Below are 20,086 nucleotides of genomic sequence, written 5' to 3' on the forward strand. Positions count from 1 at the left end.
CTTTAATCCTGCTTGACAGTCCTTTTTTGAATGTGACACACAAGGCCTCATCATTCCAGGCAAGTTCAGAGGCTAGAATGCGGAATTGAACCACATAGTCACGAACGGTAAAATTCCCTTGACAGAGGTTCAGTAATGCCGTCTCAGCTGAAGAGGCACGTGCGGGTTCCTCAAAGACACTGCCAAATTCTGCCAAGAATGCCGACAAATTGGAGGATACCGGATCACCACAGCCCTAAAGGGGTGTAGCCCAAGCCAGGGCTTTTCCGGACAGTAGACTAATGACAAAGGCCACCTTAGTACATTCTGTCGGAAACAGTTCAGACACGAGCTCCAGGTGCATAGAGCACTGTGTAACAAAGCCTCTGCATGACTTGGAATCCCCATCATACTTGGAAGGCAAAGGCAGGCGCAGCTGGGAGCCAGAAGACACTGCAGGAGCTGGAGGTGGGAGTGGGCCAGATTGTGGTACCTGCTGCTGTTGCAAGGCCAAAAGCTGTTCCATCATGGCTGAAAGTTGAGAAAATTGCTGCGTCTGTCGGGCCAAATGCTGCTACTGATGTACCACAACGGAGGGAAGATCCACAACTTCAGGCAGGGGTACCTCAGTGGGATCCATGGCCGGATCTTACTGTCCAAGACACCCACGATCCCCCTGAAGGGATAGGAGTGAGGTGGCAGGGCTGCCACCCCTCGTATCCCTGCTATTGGTCGTCTAGAAGCTGTGATCAATAGCAGATCGGGGGCGGGGGGGGTTAACGTTCGGTTCCCCCGCTCTGCCCACCCACTGTTGTCCGGGCAGAACGGGGGGACCGACGGGGACCAGCACCGAAGGCTCACTTACCATTGGGCGGCGATCTGCGATCGGCAGCAGGTGGCAGTCGGCGGCAGCAGAAGACGGCGATGTAGCTCCCTGGATCCTACGGAAGATGGTGAGTTGCCTAGCAACATCTGGGGGGCTACAGTTTGGAGACCACTATAAAGTGGTCTATAAACTGTAGCCCTCCAGATGTTTCAAAACTACAACTCCCAGCATGCCCAGACAGCTGTTTGCTCTTTGGGCATGCTGGGATTTGCAGTTTTGCAACAGCTGAGGGCTACAGTTTGGAGATCACTGTGCCGTGGTCTCTAAACTGTGGCCCTCTAGATCTTGCAAAACTACAACTCCTAGCATGCCCACACAGCAGTTTGCTGTCTGGGCATGCTGGGATTTGTAGTTTTTCAACATCTGGAAGGCCACAGTTTGGAGATGTGCAGGGGTCTCTAAACTGTAGCCCTCCAGATGTTGCAAAACTGCAAAACCCAGCATGCTCAAACAGCAAACAGCTGTCTCGGCTTTCTGGGAGTTGTAGTTGCGTACCTCCAGCTGTTGCATAACTATATCTCCCAGCATGGCCTTCGGCAATCAGTACATGCTGGGAGTTGTAGTTTTGCAACAGCTGGAGGCACACTGGTTGGAAAATACTGAGTTAGGTAACAGAACCTAACTGAAGGTTTTCCAACCAGTGTGCCTCCAGCTGTTGCAAAAGTACATCTCCCAGCATGCATGGTCTGTCAGTACATGCTGGGAGTTGTAGTTTTGAAACATCTAGAGCTTTGTCCCCCCCCCCCCATGTGAATGTACCCTGTACAGTTAGGTTCTGTAAATGGGCGGGTTTTACAGTGAGTTTCCTGCATCAAGTTTGAGCTGCGGCAAATTTTTTGCCACAGCGCAAATTCCTTGCAGGAAACTCACTGTATCCCCCGCCAGTGCGAATGTACCCTAAGAACACTACACTAACACATAATAAAGGGTAAAACACTACATATACACCCCCTTACACGGTCCCCCCCCCCCCCAATAAAAATGAAAAACGTTTAGTACGGCAGTGTTTCCAAAACGGAGCCTTCAGCTGTTGCAAAACAACAACTCCCAGCATTTCCGGACAGCCACTGACTGTCCAGGCATGCTGGGAGTTTAGCAACAGCTGGAGGCACCCTGTTTGGGAATCACTGGCGTAGAATACCCCTATGTCCACCCCTATGCAATCCCTAATTCAGTCCTCAAATGCGCATGGCGCTCTCTCACTTCGGAGCCCTGTCATATTTCAAGGAAACAGTTAAGTGCCACATATGGGGTATTTCCGTACTCAGGAGAAATTGCACTACATATTTAGGGGGGCTTTTTCTCCTTTAACCCCTTATGAAAAGGAAAAGTTGGGGGCTACACCAGCATGTTAGTTTAAAAAAAATAAAAAAAATTTACACTAATATGCTGGTGTGCCCCCCAACTTTTTATTTTCACAAGCAGTAAAAGGAAAAAAAGACCCCCAAAATTTGTAACGCAATTTCTCCTGAGCACGGAAATACCCACTATGTGGGCGTAAAATGTTCTGCGGACGCACACCAAGGCTTAGGATTAAGAGCGCACTGTGTACATTTGAGGCCTAAATTGGCGATTTGCACAGGGGTGGCTGATTTTACAGCGGTTCTGACATAAACGCAAAGATATAAATACCCAGATTTGACCCCATTTTGGAAACTACACCCCTCACGGAATGTGACAAGGGGTATAGTGAGCCTTAACACCCCACAGGTGTTTGAAGAATTTTCATTAAAATTGGATGGGAATTTGTTCTGGCACCACCGGTGGGCTTTGTAAATGCACATGGCCCCCAACTTCCATTCCAAAAAAATTCTCTATCCAAAAACTCAAAAGCTTCCTCTTCTGAGCATTGTAGTGCACCAGTAGAGCACTTGACGTTCACACATGGGGTATTTCCATACTCAGAAGAAATGGGGTTACAAATTTTGGGGGACATTTTCTCCTATTACCCCTTTAAAAATGTAAAATTTGGGGAAAAACCAGCATTTCAGTAAAAAAAAATGTTTTCTTCATTTACACATCCAACTTTAACAAAAAGTCGTCAAACACCTGTGAGGTGTTAAGGCTCACTGTACCCCTTGTTACATTCCTTGAGGGGTGTAGTTTCCAAAATATTATGCAATTTTTTTTTATTTTCTATTTTTTTTTTTGCTGTTTTGGCACCATAGGGGCTTCCTAAATGCAACATGCCCCCCAAAAACCATTTTAGCAACATTTGCTTTCCAAAAGCCAAATGTGACTCTTCAGTGAAAAATTTGTTTTTTCATTTACACATCCGACCTTAACGAAAAGTCGTCAAACACCTGTGGGCTCACTGGACCCCTTGTTACGTGCCTTGAGGGGTGTAGTTTCCAAAATGGTATGCCATGTTTTTTTTTTTTCTGCTGCCCTGGCACCTTGGGGGCTTTCTAAATGCAACATGCCCCACCAAAAACCATTTCAGCAAAATTCACTCTCCAAAATCCCATTGTTGCTCCTTCCCTTCTGAGCCCTCTACTGCGCCTGCCGAACACTTGACATACACATATTAGGTATTTCCCTACTCGAGAGGAATTGGGTTACAAATTTTGGGGGCTTTTTCTCTTATTACCCCTTGTAAAAATTCAAGGGGTGCAGTTTTTATAATGGAGTCCTTTTTTGGGGTATTTCTAATATGAAGGCCTTTCAAATCCACTTCAAAACTGAACTGGTCCCTGAAAAATTCCAATTTTGAAAATTTTGTGAAAAATTGGAAAATTGATGCTGAACTTTGAAGCCCTCTTATGTCTCCCAAAAGTTTTTAAAAAAAGTCAACTTTATGATGCAAACATAAAGTAGACATATTGTATATGTGAATCAATATATAATTTATTTGGAATGTCTATTTTCCTTACAAGCGGAGAGCTTCAAAGTTAGAAAAATGCTAAACTTTCAATTTTTTCATCAAATATTGCATTTTCCACCAAGAAATTATGCAGGTATCGACAAAAATTTACCACTAACATAAAGTAGAATATGTCACGAAAAAAAGTTCTCCGAATCAGAATGAAAAGTAAAAGCATCCCAGAGTTCTTAATGCTTAAAGTGACAGTGGTCAGATGTGCAAAAAACGCTCTGTTCCTTGGTCCTGGGGGTTCCTTGGTGAAAATGGGCTTGGTCCTTAAGGGGTTAAAGGCACACTGGCTCTTTAAAGTTTAGAGCTCCTGCACGCGCACTAGTAGATGAGGGCACGCGCACTTGCGCTGCAAGAAGACAGAAGGGACAAAGGAGGGCGGAGGTGAGGACTCGCATGCGGGCGCGTCCTGCGATGCGAGTCCCAGTCCCGCCGGCAGGTACGAGAAGGGAGCACTCACAGCAAGGCGGAGCACAGACCATGACAATTTGTTCATGGTGAAGTAAAATATTCTATGGCACCCTCGCCGGTGAGAATGCCAGTGGGTTTTAGTGGCGACAGCTGTTTCACACACACCTAAAGTAACGTTAAGCAGTAAAGTACACTAGTATAAGTGCATCTGTTTCATACAAAAATCATTAAAAGTAATGTAAATTAAAAACAATGTAATATTTCTAAAAGATGTCTTTTTATCCTATCATTGAGCAACAGAAGAATGCAGCAGCACACTGCCAGCACAAAGATATAGATGAAACATGAATATGCAGTTAAAACATGGAGAGCTATACAGCTATGGTGTAATAGATGCAAATGTGAAACTATGAAATAGTGAGGCACTTAGCTCGCAAATTTGTCTCCGCCGGCGGTCAAATAGCTTGGACCGTCCCACCGCGATAAGGTGGCCTCATTGGGATGGACCCTCCACTGTGAATATGCCTATGTGTGAACAGATCAGTAAGCATGGTAAGGTCTGGAACATCCAAGACACCTTATATACACACCTGATAGAGGTGGGTGGGGTGCAAGGCCAACATGGAGGTAGCCACTCCCCCGTATGTGCAATACAGACAAAGAATAAGTCAGCCAGCACTTTAGTTGATACCAAACTATTATATGGACCTGGCCTACAGGTGCACGCTACTAGGCTAGATATACAGCAACAGAAGAATGCAGCAGCACACTGCCAGCACAAAGATATAGATGAAACATGAATATGCAGTTAAAACATGGAGAGCTATACAGCTATGGTGTAATAGATGCAAATGTGAAACTATGAAATAGTGAGGCACTTAGCTCGCAAATTTGTCTCCGCCGGCGGTCAAATAGCTTGGACCGTCCCACCGCGATAAGGTGGCCTCATTGGGATGGACCCTACACTGTGAATATGCCTCTGTGTGAACAGTTCAGTAAGCATGGCAGGGTCTGGAACATCCAAGACACCTTAAATACACACCTGATAGAGGTGGGTGGGGTGCAAGGCCAACATAGAGGTAGCCACTCCCCCTATCATTGAGCTAGCTACTTATAATTTGAGCACTAGTTTTCAAAATCTATCCTGTACTACTCCTATCCTCTCAAGACCCATGTGTGATGTCCCAGTACAGGACGTGGTCCTGTACTATAGATAGGCCCTGTCAGGTTCCTATCAGTGACCTGGGGCTCCCCTGCAAGGTCTCCCCCTGTTGGTTTTATAATAATGTGTATGTCACTTTAATGTCTAGACAGGATCCCTATATATAAGTAGTATAGAGGACCTGTGTAAGCCGTCACATGTCATCTCTTGCAGTCACATGATTTGTTAGACAAGTAGATAGTTCCTCAGCCCACCTCTCCAGCCAGAAACCTGACGCACGGCACTGTGTGAACCAACACCAAGGCGATATAGAGAAGTAGAGGTCCAGCGCAGGATACAGTGCAAATAAAAGCAGTTTTATTCAAGCCACAAGACAGCAGGATACAGGGTAACGCGTTTCAGCCGGTGTGACCAGCCTTACTCATACAAAAGTTTTTTTTTTTTTTTTTTATAGTGCAAACAAAAGCTCTTTTATTCAAGCCACAAGACAGCATGATACCGGGTAATGCGTTTCAGCCGGTGTAACCAGCCTTACTCATACAAAGGTACAGAATGATACAGCCATTCCTTTATGGGAAAGGGGATCAATGGACCTGGGTCAATTAGCTGAATCCACTCCCACAAGGGAAGTACAAAATACACAAATAAAATTTCCAAAGTATTAAAAAAGAAAAGCTATATACATGCAATATATAAAAAGTCCCATAAGCTATAGCTGCATATACTAATGGCATTGCAAAAATAATGTATAAAGAAAGTATATATATATGTATGTATGTATGTATATAGAAGTATATGTAATGCATGCCACAAAGTATATATAAAAGGAGAGGCATAACTGTGTTAGATGGTATATAAGTAGACATACGGTGAAATAATTATAAATAAAACTGTATACATTTCTTAATGATGTAAAATTACATCCTGTCTATGATTAAGTCCCTTGGGGAATCGAGAATCAAGTTCTAAAATCCAATGCACTTCACGGTCAAGGATTTTTTGTTTGAAATTTACACCCCTTTTGGGGGAAATAACCCTTTCAATTCCACACAGAACCATAGAGGAATATTCTCCCTGATGGACCTGTGCGTAATGTTGTGTGACCATGGATGTGTGATGAGAATTAAAGTGAGCAATATCAGAAATATGTTTTCTAATTCTGACTTTTAATGAGTTTGAGGCACACCCTACATATTGTACAAGAGAACAAAGATATAACATGTGTTGTGTTACAATTTATGTATTGTTGCATTTTATAATTTTTCCCAGTGGAATATGAAATTAATTCGGTAACATTGTGCATACATTTGCAACAAATTCAGATTTTGTGACCACATTTATATGAACCCTTTGTGATGAGCCAGGTGCGTGTTATAGGCACGTTGTTAGAGAATAGACTAGGAGATAATTTTTGCCCTATAGTGGGAGCTCTTTTAGACACACATTTGTAGCCTGTATCCAATACTGAACTGTATGAAGGATCACTGGTAATGATCGGCATGTGTTTGTGGATCAGGCTACAAATTGTGCGGAAATCGTTACAATATTGGGTGACAAATACAATAGGTTTATTGTTCTTTTGTGTAGGAATCTCGTTGGGTTCAGTATTGTTGTGAGCCTGTTTGGACGAAGATAAGAGTTTAGTACTGTTCTTGTTCAGAGCAATGTTCCTGGCTCTGTCTATATTCTATTTGGGATAACCTCTGCGAGTGAGGCGTGCTTCAATGTTATTTGCCTCCTTTTAAAAAAGCTCCAAAGTGGAGCAATTTCTTCTAGCTCTGATCATCTCCCCCACGGGAAGGTTAAGAATCATGGGGGGGATGACAGGAAGAAGAATGAAGAATAGTTTTAGATGCTGTTTTTTTGGAAAAGGTAGAGGTGACAATCATTCCTGTGGTCACATCACCAACCAGATTAAAATTGAAAAAGGAGACAAAATTATTGTTGAATGAAAGAGTAAATTTAAGTCCCAATTGATTGTCATTGAGGAAGGTGGAGAATGCCTCCCCGGCCGCCACATCGGACCCCCGGATAAACAGGAGGTCAACAATGTAGTGGCTGTACCATCGAATGCAATCGAAAAAAAGGATTACTGGAGGCGAAAAGAGTCCCCTTCTCCCACCAACACATGTATATGTTGGCAAGAGAAGAGGAGAATTTCACCCCCATCGCAGCTCCGGTGACCTGCAGGAAGTACACATCATCAAACAAAAAAAATTTATGAGAAAGCAAAAAGTACTCCTGCAGGTCACCGGGATAATGGGAATATGTGGCAAGAAACCATCTAAGAGCAATTATGGCTTTGTCATGAGGAATGACCAAATACAATGCAGTGACGTCAGCTGTAATCCAAGAAAATCTGTCACTTCACTGTATCTGGCTAAATGCTGCCAGCACATGTCTCTAAGAAATCCTGGCAGAGTAATGACCAATGGTTGAAGTAGAGTGTCTACCCATGCACACAATCTCTCATTGAGAGAGGAGATTCCTGCAACAATGGGCCTCATAGGGGGAGGCTGGTCACACCGGCTGAGACGCGTTACCCTGTATTCTGCTGTCTTGTGGCTTGAATTAAACGACTTTTATTTGCACTACATCCTGCGCTGGACCTCTATTTCTCCATATGATTTGTTGTCACATGTTCTCCCAGAGAGCACCAGCATAACCTTTGACCCGCAGCTTGACCAATTAATTTGGGAATATCGCTTAAAACTGCTGCCTTAGCCTATAAAGCAGTGGTCTCCAAACTGTGGACCAGATGTTGCAAAACTACAATTCCCAGCATGCCCAACAGCCAACAGCTGTCCAAGCATTCTGCGAGTTGAGGTTTTGCCACTCCCAGCGTGTCTAATTTCCCAGCATGTCTAATAGTTCATATTACTATCATTCAGTCACTGACCAAATCCTGTATACTAAGACCAATATTACCAATAATACCAGTATACAGGGAGGAAATATTCCCCCCATACAGTGACAGATATTAACTCTACACAGGCTCTGCAGACCATTTAAGTGACTACATACAATCGTTAACATTCTTTTTTCTTCTTCATCTGGCCCAGAACGTCATGACGATTTCTTCCAGACACAACTCGTTTCCACAGAACCTGCCAGACAAACATTTTAGGCCCTTTTACAACACTTATAGCACTCCAAAGAGTAATTATAACCCCCTAAGTGTTGCACACAGTACAGTGGGTAGATAAATGGGTTGCAGAAAAGTAGGTAGGTCCCCCACATTAAGTTCCCAGAATAAGTAGGTGCCAACTGTAGATAGCTGGCAGTAGTAGGCAGTAACATCCCCCTATAGGTAGGGGGTTACTTCCTGTAGGTAGGTCTCTCTGTAGATAGTAGCCCCCTGTATATACTTGCAGTCCTCAGTATATAGTAGTAGCAGCCTCTATTTTGGAGTAGTTGTAGCAGTCCCATTTAGGTGGTAGTAGTAGCCTCCTTTAGGAATTCATAGAAGCCACCTTTAGGTATTCATAGAAGTCCTCTTTAGGTATTCAAAGTAGCCCCCCTTTAGGTATTCATAGTAGCCCCATTATGTAGGTATAGTAGCCCATTTAGGTAGGAATATTAGCCCCCTTTAGGTAGTAATAGTAGTCTAACAGCCCCCGTTTAGGTAGGAATAGTAGCCCCCTTTAGGTAGAAATAGTAGCCCTCTTCAGGTAGAAATAGTAGCCCCCTTCAGGTAGAAATAGTAGCCCCCTTCAGGTAGAAATAGTAGCCCCCTTCAGGTAGAAATAGTAGCCCCCTTCAGGTAGTAATAGTAGCCCCCTTCAGGTAGAATTAGTAGCCCCCCAAAGGTAGCAATAGCAGCCTAGTAGTCCCCTTTAGGTAGGAATAGTAGCTTAGTCCCCCTATAGGTAGGAATAGTAGCTTAGTAGCCTCCTTTAACCCCTTAACCCCTTAAGGACGCAGGACGTAAATGTACGTCCTGGTGAGGTGGTACTTAACTCACCAGGACGTACATTTACGTCCTAAGCATAACCACGGGCATCGGAGCGATGCCCGTGTCATGCGCGGCTGATCCCGGCTGCTGATCGCAGCCAGGGACCCGCCGGCAATGGCCGACGCCCGCGATCTCGCGGGCGTCCGCCAATAACCCCTCAGGTGCCGGGATCAATACAGATCCCGGCATCTGCGGCAGTTCGCGATTTAAATGAACGATCGGATCGCCCGCAGCGCTGCTGCGATCATTCATAACGCCGCACGGAGGTCCCCTCTCCTTCCTCCGTGTGGCTCCCGGCATCTCCTGCTCTGGTCTGTGATCAGTTCTATGTCCTATACATAGAACAGATCAGTATTAGCAATCATGGTATTGCTATGAATAGTCCCCTATGGGGACTATTCAAGTGTAAAAAAAAATGTAAAAAAATGTAAAAGTAAAAGTTAAAAAAAAGTGAAAAATCCCCTCCCCCAATAAAAAAGTAAAACGTCCGTTTTTTCCTATTTTACCCCCAAAAAGCGTAAAAAAACATTTTTTATAGACATATTTGGTATCGCCGCGTGCGTAAATGTCCGAACTATTAAAATAAAATGTTAATGATCCCGTACGGTGAACGGCGTGAACGAAAAATAAAAAAGTCCAAAATTCCTACTTTTTTAATACATTTTATAAAAAAAAAAATTATAAAAAAATGTATTAAAAGTTTTTTATATGCAAATGTGGTATAAAAAAAAGTACAGATCATGGCGCAAAAAATGAGCCCCCATACCTCCACTTTTACGGAAAAATAAAAAAGTTAGTGGTCATCAAAATAAAGGGATTATAAACGTACTAATTTGGTTAAAAAGTTTGTGATTTTTTTTTAAGCGCAACAATAATATAAATGTAATAATGGGTATCATTTTAATCGTATTGACCCTCAGAATAAAGAACACATGTAATTTTTCCCATAAATTGTACGGCGTGAAAACAAAACCTTCCAAAATTAGCAAAATTGCGTTTTTCGTTTTAATTTCCCCACAAAAATAGGGTTTTTTGGTTGCGCCATACATTTTATGATATAATGAGTGATGTCATTACGAAGGACAACTGGTCGCGCAAAAAACAAGCCCTCATACTAGTCTGTGGATGGAAATATAAAAAAGTTATGATTTTTAGAAGGCGAGGAGGAAAAAATGAAAACGTAAAAATTAAATTGTCTGAGTCCTTAAGGCCAAAATGGGCTGAGTCCTTAAGGGGTTAAGGACCACTGGTTTTTCCATTTTTGCACTTTTGTTTTTTCCTCCTCACCTTTTAAAAATCATAACCCTTTCAATTTTGCACCTAAAAATCCATATGATGGCTTATTTTTTGTGCCCCCAATTCTACTTTGCAGTGACATCAGTCATTTTACCCAAAACTCTACCCCGAAACGGGAAAAAATCATTTTGCGAGGAAATTGAAGAAAAAACACCATGTTGTAACTTCGGTTGGGGGCTTCGGTTTCTAAGCAGTACATTTTTCGGTAAAAATGACACCTTCTCTTTATTCTGTAGGTTCATACGATTGAAATGATACCCTACTTATGTAGGTTTGATTTTGTTGTACTTCTGGAAAAAATCATAACTACATGCAGGAAAATTTATACGTTTAAAATTGGCATCTTCTGACCCCTATAACTTTTTTATTTTACCGCGTATGGGGCGGTATGAGGGCTAATTTTTTGCGCTGTGATATTAAAAGTGACCAAAAATACGTTATTTTGGAATTTTTTTGCACATAGGCTATTGACCGTGTGGTTTTAATTAATTAGATATTTTTATAGTTCGGACATTTACGCACGCGGTGATACCACATATGTTTATATTTATTTTTATTTACATGGGTTTTTTTTATGGGAAAAGGGGATGATTTGGACTTTTTTTTTTTTAGGGAAATGGTTAAATCACATTCATTAACTTTTTTTTACACTTTTTTTTGCAGTGTTATAGCTCCATTAGGGGGCTATAACACTGCGCAAACTGACCTTATACACTGTTCACTGCAAAATGTTATCGGCGGTCGATTTCTCAAGCCTGCATCTCAGGCTTGGAGCAATCAGTCGCCAAAGGGACGCATCGGAGGAAGGTAAGAGGACCTCCGCTCGCGTCCCAGCTGATCGGGACACAACATTTCCATTGCGGTGGTCCCGATCAGCCCCAATGAGCAGCTGAGAAGCTTTTACTTTCATTTTAGATGCGGCATTCAACTTTGAATGCCCCGTCTAAAGGGTTAATAGCGCGCAGCACTGCGATCGCTGCTGCACGCTATTAGCCCCGGGTCGACCGACCAACCCGATATGACCACGTGACCCCGCATTATATCGCGGGAGCCGGCCAAGGACGTAAATATACGTCCTTGGTCGTTAAGGGGTTAAGTAGAAAAAGTAGCTTAGTAGTCACCTTTATGTAGAAATAATAGCTTAGTAGTACCCTTTAGGTAGGAATAGTAGGTTAGTAGCCCCCTTTAGGTCAGAATAGTAGCTTAGTAGTCCCCTTTAGGTAGGAATAGTTGACTAGTAGTCCCCTTTAGGTAGGAATAGTCGCTTAGTCCCCTATAGGTAGGAATGGTCGCTTAGTCCCCCTATAGGTAGGAATAGTAGCTTAATAGCCCCCTTTAGGTAAGAATAGTAGCTTAGTAGGGTCTGCTATGCCCCCCCAGACTGTAACACCTATCCAATGTGACGTCACATCCTCTGCTTCTTTGGTTAACAGGCAGGGGTTGCTTGCCAGCAACGTGTTGACATCCTGTGCATGCGCCATAAATGGGGATTGTGGTTCACAAGCTGCAAGTCTGAGTTCAAACCTGTCAGACTGCTCATCCATCACAATCCCCATTCACAGCACATAAGGGATGCATGTGTCAAAGAAGGCACGTTAAAGTTTTGGCCATAAATGTTGGCACCCCTGGAATTTTTGAAGAAAATGAAGTATTTCTCACAGAAAAGGATTGCGGGAACACATGTTTTGCTATACACATTGTGGTAAAGTATATGAGAAAGTGGTGGATGGGGTGTATATTTCGCCTGGTTTTCTCAGCCAGGTACAATAAAGCAAATCCAGAAGGATATATGTTGCTTTAGCAGAGCATAGTCTGCTACGGCTCTCTTGTTAAGTTTCATGGGCTGGATTTCCTGGACTGGAGCACAGTTTGGATGTGGGAGTGCTCCAGTCCATACCCATAGGCGTGCGTACAGGGTGTGCCGGGTGTGCACAGGCACACCCTAATCACCGCGCCCGCGGCCCGCAGCAGGACTTTTTTTGTTTCTCAATACTAAACCCCAGCCACCACCGGACATCCCCGACATCACCCGCCCGACATCACCAACGCCAACCAACCCCCCCCCGCTTGCAACCGCTAGTACACACATTATTGAATATGGTCCCTACACTGACTGACCTTACATGACGCCCGGGGCCGCTTTAAGAGCGCGGGGGCTGATGGGTCAGGAGTCAGTGCGCTCGGCTGCACATGACGTCTAGGTGACTCATGGTGCGCAGTGCCTGGAGCCCGCAGGCGCGCACTGTGTCTGGAGAGCCCGCACAGGAGAGGCCCACTGCCTGGGCAAGGTCAGGCCCGCTTCCAGGACAGGAGAAGCCCGGCCCCCAGCTCTGGAGTCTGGACTGCTGGAGAGGGCGGCTAAGGAGAGAGAGAGGCCTGCAGCAGCAGCAAGTGCCGGTAAGTGGCTACTGGCCTGCTGCCATACATGATGGGGATGTAGTCCTGAACTGTGAGCCTACATTATGTAGGCTCACAGCTCAGAACTACATCCCCATCATGTGTGATTGTCCATTATATGTAGGCTACATATAATAGACAGTCACCATCATACATGATGGGAATGTAGTCCTGACCTGTGAGCCTGGGCATGTGTGGTGTGGTCAGGGCATACTGACAGTTGCATGCTGGGAGTTGCAGTTACTATCTGTAATGCCCAGCATGCCCTGATACAGCTTATGGTTTTGCAGCTGACCCAAAACTACAACTCCCATTATGTTGCACTATATTATAATATAGGTTATATGGTGCTACATGCTGGGGGGAGCTGTAGTTTCGGTTCAGCTGCAGAGATATAGAATCTGGAAGAAATTTCCTCGATCCAGATTCCAGCCTATATCTCTGCAGCTGACCCAAAACGACAGCTCCCCCCAGCATGTAGCACCATATAACCTATATTATAGTATAGTGCAACATAATGGGAGTTGTAGTTTTGGTCACCATATATTGTATCAGGGCATGATATATATATATATATATATATATATATATATATATATATATATATACACACATAAACACACACACACGTGCGCGGAGTGAGTTTGTGCTTTAGGGTGCACACCCTAATGCAATAGGCTGCGCACGCCTATGTCCACACCCCTAGTCCACTATGGGTTTTTCCCTATTTCAAGGTGTCCTCAGGTGAGGTTGGATGGCTGCTGATTGCTGGAGAGACAGAGGAGAATCAGACACAGCCACAGCTGCAACTGAAAATCTGCCAGATCTGAACCTTCCTCTATGGACATTTGTGTGAATTTGCTTGGGGCCCACAGTGGGATACAGAGGTATCCTGATCTTTACTTAGAGCCGGAAAGGCTTAGGTTTTGTTGTTTTGTTTGCACTATGCTTTGTGCCAAAAAATCATTTAAATAAATAAACGTTTGAAACCTACTGCCTGTGTGAATACTGTCATTGCCGACCCCACCGTGTGAGCTGTTCCCTACAACATGTTTATTCCCTGGAACTAAACCAAAAAAGGGAGGAAAAACCAACCAAACTAAACCAAAAAAGGGAGGGAAAAAAAAAAGCAAATTGGACATAATGTCACACCAAACTCCAAAAATGGTCTGGACAAAATTATTGGCACCCTTTAAAAATTGTGGGGGGAAAAAAAGATTGTTTCAAGCATGTGATGTTCCTTTAAACACACCTGGTGCAAGTAACAGGTGCAATATAAAAATCACACCTGATAGATTAAAAGGAGAAAAGTTCACTTAGTCTTTGCATTGTATGTCTGTGTGTGCCACACTAAGCATGGACAACAGAAAGAGAAGAGAACTGTCTGACGACTTGAGAACCAAAATTGTGGAAAAATATCAACAATCCCAAAGTTAAAAGTCCGTCTCCAGAGATGTAGATTTGCCTTTGTCCACAGTGCGCAACATTATCAAGAAGTTTGCAACCCATGGCACTGTAGCTAATCTCCCTGGGCATGGATGGAAGAGAAAAATGTATGAACGGGTGTAAACGCAGGATAAGCAGCCCCAAACAAGTTCCAAAGATGTTCAAGCTGTCCTGAAGGCTCAGGGAGCATCAGTGTCAGTGCGAACTATTTGTCGACATTTAAATGAAATTAAATGCTACGGCAGGAGACCCAGGAGGACGCCATTGCTGACACAGAGACATAAAAAACAAGACTACATTTTGCCAAAATTTGAGTAAGCAAAAATACTTCTGGGAAAATGTCTTGTGGACAGATGAGACCAAGATAGAGCTTTTTGGTAAAGCACATAATTCTACTGTTTACAGAATACGGAATGAGGCCTACAAAGAAAAGAACACAGTGCCTACAGTGAAATATGGTGGAGGTTCAATGATGTTCTGGGGTTGTTTTACTGCCTCTGGCACTGGGTGCCTTGAATGTGTGCAAGGCATCATGAAATCTGAGGATTACCAATGGATTTTGGGTCGCACTGTACAGCCCAGTGTCAGAAAGCTGGGTTTACGTCCGGAATCTGGAGTCTTCCAGCGGAACAAGGACCCCAAAAATATGTCAAAAACCACCCAGAAATGGATGGCAGCAAAGCGCTAGAGAGTTCTGTAGTGGCTAGCAATCCAAATCCCATTGAACACCTGTGGAGAAATCTTAAAATTGCTGTTGGGAAAAGGCACCTTCCAATAATAAAGACCTGAAGCAATTTGCAAAGGAAGAGTGGTCCAACATTCCGGCTGAGAGGACAGTACTTAGCTGCTGTATGTTCCACAGGAAATTCAAAAAGGTGTCAGAAAAGAAATTCAAAAAGAAAAAGAAATCAATCTGGAGCATACAGCAGCTGATAAGTACAGGAAGGATTAAGATTTTTTAAATAGAAGTAATTTACAAATCTGTTTAATTTTCTGGCACCAGTTGATTTAAAAAAAAAAAAAAAAAAAAAAATAAATTTATATATATATATATATATATATATATATATATATTTTCCACCAGAGTACCCCTTTAGAGATAAATTGAATGTCTTCACAAACAAAATTAGCACTTTTTTCTGTAGCCTCAAGTATTTTCTATATACAGTCTACCCCTTTCTGTTATCCTGATATAGAGGTTTTCTATTACAATTGATGCTAAAAGGAAGCCTTCCTTCCACTGTACATTACTTGAAGCGAACGCATCCTTTTATATTCCGTACTAGTAAGGGTGCCATTTTCAACAGTGACCTAAGGAGCCAATCTAGGAATTTTAAAAGACATTCTGTAAGGTAATATGTACCAGAGAGTATTCATCGCCCAGGTAAAAAAAAATAAATCTGCGTTATTTGGATTTTCGGTACAAATTACTAACTAGAGTACTTATGTTTAACCCCTTAAGGACTCAGCGTTTTTCCTTTTTTGCATTTTCATTTTTTCCTCATCACCTTCTAAAAATCATAACACTTTCAATTTTGTACATAAAATCCCATATATAATGGGTTATTTTTGCGCCACCAATTCTACTTTGCAGTGACATTAATCATTTTACCAAAACATCCATGGTGAAACGGAAAAAAATTTCATTGTGCGACAAAATTGAAGAAAAAAATGTAATTTTGTAACTTTTGGGGGCTTCTGTTTCTATTCAATGCATCTTCTTGGTAAAAATGACACCTTATCTTTATTCTGTAGGTCCATACGGTTAAAATGATACCCTACTTATATAGGTTTGATTTTGTCGTACTTCTGAAAAAAATCATAACTACATGCAGGAAAATTTATACGTTTAAAATTGTCATCTTCTGACCCCTATAACTTTATTTTTCCGCCTACGGGCCGGTATGAGGGCTCATTTTTTGCGCTGTGTTCTGACGTTTTTATCGGTACCATTTTTGCATTGATCGGACTTTATCGCTTTTTATTCTTTTTTTTTTGTTATAAAAAGTGACCAAAAATACGCTATTTTGGACTTTGGAATTTTTTTGCGTGTACGCCATTGACCGTGCGGTTTAATTAAAGGGGTAGTCCAGTGGTGAAAAACTTATCCCCTATCCTAAGGATAGGGGATAAGTTTGAGATCGCGGGGGGTCCGACCGCTGGGGCCCCCTGCGATCTCTCTGTACGGGGCCCCGGCTCTCCGCCGAGATAGCGGGTGTCGACCCCCGCACGAGGCGGCGGCCGACACGCCCCCTCAATACATCTCTATGGCAGAGCCGGAGATTGCCGAAGGCAGCGCTTCGGCTCTGCCATAGAGTTGTATTGAGGGGGCGCGTCGGCCGCCGCCTCGTGCGGAGGTCGACACGCCCCCTTCCAGCGGGCTGTCGGGGCTCCGTACAGGAGATCGCGGGGGGCCCCAGGGGTCGGACCCCCCGCGATCTGCAACTTATCCCCTATCCTTAGGATAGGGGATAAGTTGCTCACCACTGAATCACCACTGGACTACTCCTTTAACAATATATTTTTATAGTTCGGACATACCACATATGTTTATTTTTATTTACACAGTTTTTTTTATTTTATGAGAAAAGGGGGGTGATTCAAACTTTTATTAGGGAAGGGGTTAAATGACCTTTGTTAACTTTTTGTTTCACTTTTTTTTTTTCAGTGTTCTAGTTCCCATAGGGAGCTATAACACTGCACACACTGATCTTTTACCCTGATCCCTGCAAAGCCATAGCTTTGCACGGATCAGTGAGATAGGGGCTCGATTGTTCAAGCCTGTAGCACAGGCTTGGAGCAATCAAACGGCGATCAGACGCGACGGAGCAAGGTAAGGGGGTCTCCGCTCGCGTCGTAGCTGATCGGGACAACGTTAAGTGATATTCTCAATGTATTCATTCAGTCCTTGAGGGACCAGAGACTTGAGAGTAAAAATCCAGAAATGATGTATGCATGTCTTTTCATGTTACCTTTTGTATTCTGCTAATTCATGATGTCACATCAACCTGCTTTTTGACATCAAATTCCTTTCATTTGGCGGTGTATTTATAGCCTCTCACCTTCCCACTACACATACGACAAGCCTAACCTGCAATTGATAAAGGGAGATTACCCTCCCGAAATGCGTCTTGCGTTCCTGTCGTTATCTGTACTGTACTTTTTTATTTTATATCAAGCCTTCAATAAAGGAGCTTACTTGAAGCTTTCCATTGCTTGCATCTTTATCCCAACTGGTGGGAGCGCCACTGCGGTGCATTTTTTTCTACTATTTACTAACCTTACAGTGTTAGACACAGACCCACCTTACAGAGCAAACAGGGGCAGATTAGGGGTACCCATCTGCTCCTGGGCAATTCATAAAGCTATTCATAAAGTGTGCCCCCTCTCGCCCACAAAATCGTCACTTTCTTTTTAAGCGTTCATTTTTGCATTTTTCTGAACAAACGAGTTGAAGATAAAAAAAACATGAACAGTAAACCATTCTATAACAAAGAAGACAATGAGGTGTGCAAATCTACAGGTACAAAGTAGAAAACCATGTTAGAGATACAAAAGTTATACAGATTCGTGAAAAATGGAAAAGCAGTGGGAAATCAATGTCTCCAAACTATCCCACTCACACAGCATTCACACCGCACTCATATCACTGTCTTGTTCAGAAATCAAACCTTCAGCCATTTGTGCACTCAACCAGGCCAAATATGATAAAACTCTTAAGGTTTCCCCAGGCTTTATATGTTACTCTATACATGAATATATCTGCCTCAATCAAAGGCACCCAGTGCGTTACAGAAGAAGCCAATTAAGTAACAAAGACCTCTGAGTAGAACAATAGCAGCCTGTTGAACTGCCAGCCATAGTTGGGGAAAAGTTTTCAACTATACCTAAAAAAAAAAAAATTCACAGGGGCACAGATATTCGGAAATCCCAGCTCTTTGCTTAGAAAGGCATGATCATCCGACCAGTAAGCCTGCAACCCCAGACACTCCCAGATAATGTGGTTCCACAATGTTCCACAAGCACCACTGCCCCACGTGCAGATATCAGTAGTAAGATGTTTTAGATGTAGTAAACATGTTGGGTTAAGATAAACTATGCAACCACTTATTCTGGATGAGCTGATCCTTAGCACTCACAACCATGGAACAACACGTGGAGGCTAACTCTCTCATATGGATGTCCTCTAATGTCACAAGGTCCATTTCTGATGGCTTTTCTTTGGGGGCCTTAGGCGTCACGGTAAGCATGGAAAACATTAAAAGCACCACATGAGAGGGGTGGCTTGGCGTTGCCTGATTTATGGGTTTACTGTGCGGCCTCTCAGTTGCCATTTGAAGCATACTGGGTTAGAACAGATGCCAATAATCTGGCAGTGGTGTTGGAGGAGGCCTTAGTGGACTCTTATGAGGCCATTACAAATTTATATAAAGGGCTCTACTCCCTTATCACATGTCATGCCCAATATTACTGCAACTTTATCTAATTGGCTATTAGTGTTGCTCGCGAATATTCGCAATGAAAATTTTATTCGCGAATATCGCATATTCGCGAATTCACGAATATTCGCGAATATAGCACTATATATTCGTAATTACGAATATTCGTGTTTTTTTTTTTTTCACAGTACACATCACAGTGATCATCCCTCTCTGCTTCCAGCTTGTGTGGTGTAAAGAAGGCTCTAATACTTCTGTGTGAGACTGGCGTGCGAATTTTCGCATATGTGAAAATTAGCATATGCTAATGTTCATATATGCAAATTTTCGCCTATGCTAATTTTGGTTTATGCACATTTTCGCATATGCTAATTTTCGCATACACGAATTTTCGCATATGCGAAAATAAAATGTGAATATTACGAATATGCAAATTTAGCGAATATATGACGAATATTCGTCCATATATTCGCAAAATATCGCGAATTCGAATATGGCCTATGCCGCTCAACACTATTGGCTATCCCTGAGGGATCTGTATAATAATGAAAATCCCACTAGTCCAAGATCACCCTAGATTCCTCTGTGGAGAAACCTCTATGTCACTGAATTATACAGTAGGCCTAAGCGTGGTATCAAATGTTTGATTACTATATTGGGATGGGATGTTCTGTGACTTTGTCGACTTTAGACATTTATGAACTGTAGGCTCAATTTAAGTGAAATGACACATAAAACTAATTGGAATGGTAGGATTATGCCTAAAAAATTTTGTATTGGCCACAAAACAATGGTTTATGATACATAGACCATGTTTATGTCACATCAGGGTTAAATAAATTACACAGACAAAAGCATTGCTGCATTTCAAAGCCTTGGGCTATAATAAATGCAGTATTACATTAACAAATCTACATGTTCATGATTACATATATATCTTATAGACAATTGTCTACATTTAATGATATTGTATACCGTATATACTCGAGTATAGGCCGAGTTTTTCAGCACGATTTTTCGTGCTGAAAACACCCCCCTCGGCTTATACTCGAGTGAACTCCCCCACCCGCAGTGGTCTTCAACCTGCGGACCTCCAGAGGTTTCAAAACTACAACTCCCAGCAAGCCCGGGCAGCCATCGGCTGTCCGGGCTTGCTGGGAGTTGTAGTTTTGAAACCTCCGGAGGTCCGCAGGTTGAAGACCACTGCGGCCTTCAACATCATCCAGCCCCCTCTCACCCCCTT

This window comes from Hyla sarda, chromosome 13 (assembly GCF_029499605.1).
Source record: "Hyla sarda isolate aHylSar1 chromosome 13, aHylSar1.hap1, whole genome shotgun sequence".
Classification (NCBI taxonomy): domain Eukaryota; kingdom Metazoa; phylum Chordata; class Amphibia; order Anura; family Hylidae; genus Hyla; species Hyla sarda.